Consider the following 1305-nt stretch of genomic DNA (forward strand, 5'->3'; position numbering starts at 1 on the left):
CACTAGTATATTCCATTTTACGCTTCTTCATACCAAGACAATTTCAATATGTATCTTCTTTCAATGGTTTGGCTGACTTGTTTCCTTTCAATAACATGACCACTGTTTCCAATGAGCGGTTGGAATTAGTAGCATCTGGAAGTAGATTGTTTTGGGATCTATGTGAAGAGAATGATACTCTCAAATGATTTAAAAGTGTAGAGGTAACAGACTGTTCCTGCTTGGTGTGTTTCCAACATGAAATAGTCAAGATTTCTTTCCTTTTTTTTTTTGTTCTTTCCTTTGTTCTTTCCTTCCTTCTTTTCTTCCTTCTTTTCTTTCTTCCTTCTTTCTTTCTCTGTCTTTCTGTCTTTCTTTCTTACTTTGTAAAAAACATTAGTCTCTTGCACCAGTCTCCTGACTGTGTACCTTCACTCATTCAACTATTCAGATTTTGTTTACCAGTCATTGACCTCTTTGTTAATATAGCTACTGTTGACATCATTCTGTATCCAAAATAGATTAGGCCTTGTGTTTTGTTGCATCATTCCAGGGCAGCTCTCCAAGATCAAGTTGTCCACCTATACGTGAAATATTTGACTTCAGAGCTTTTTAGTGAGACTCGTTTACAGTGAGAAAAATTCCTATAAATGAATGCAGTATTCTCAGAGTAAAAACAATAATTCACTTGAATAATAAAAATAATATATTTTCCATCTGTTATTTGTAGATCTCAGTTGCTAGGGTGCAACAGAGTATCACAGAGTATAACCCTGTCCCATAGTTACAATTTGCATATCTTTGTTGTTCTTGTCAACAGTTAAGGACTGTACCCTCATCACTTATCTGATTAGAACTGGCTCTGAAGGCTAATGCTTGGAAAAGAAAAATCTTATGCAGCCCATGTAACCATCATTTCATTAATGAACTGTTAAACCATGAATCACCCAGTGGAGGAGAGGACACAAAAACTTGTTGTACTTTCTTTTATTGACTCTGCTCAAGAGAAACTTGTCCTTCAGTGTGGTATCTTGCTGGTGCAGGCACAATGTACTTGTAGGAAAGGGAAGATTTACTTCTCAGTACAAGTCTGGCTGCTTGCCTTAAAAGAAAAATATTGATTTTACCACGTAGTCACCACTACGGCATACATCTCATTGCCTTCATCATTGCTTGTTGATTATAGAAGCCTGTCCTTTGCCAGATAACTCCAACATTTCTTCAATACTGATTATCCAATGTCAAAATGTGTTCCATCAAAGGAAGAAAGAGAGGAAGAGAGGAAGAGAGGAAGAGAGGAAGAGAGGAAGAGAGGAAGAGAGGAAG

The sequence above is a fragment of the Numida meleagris genome, chromosome 2 (assembly GCF_002078875.1).
Source record: "Numida meleagris isolate 19003 breed g44 Domestic line chromosome 2, NumMel1.0, whole genome shotgun sequence".
NCBI lineage: Eukaryota > Metazoa > Chordata > Aves > Galliformes > Numididae > Numida > Numida meleagris.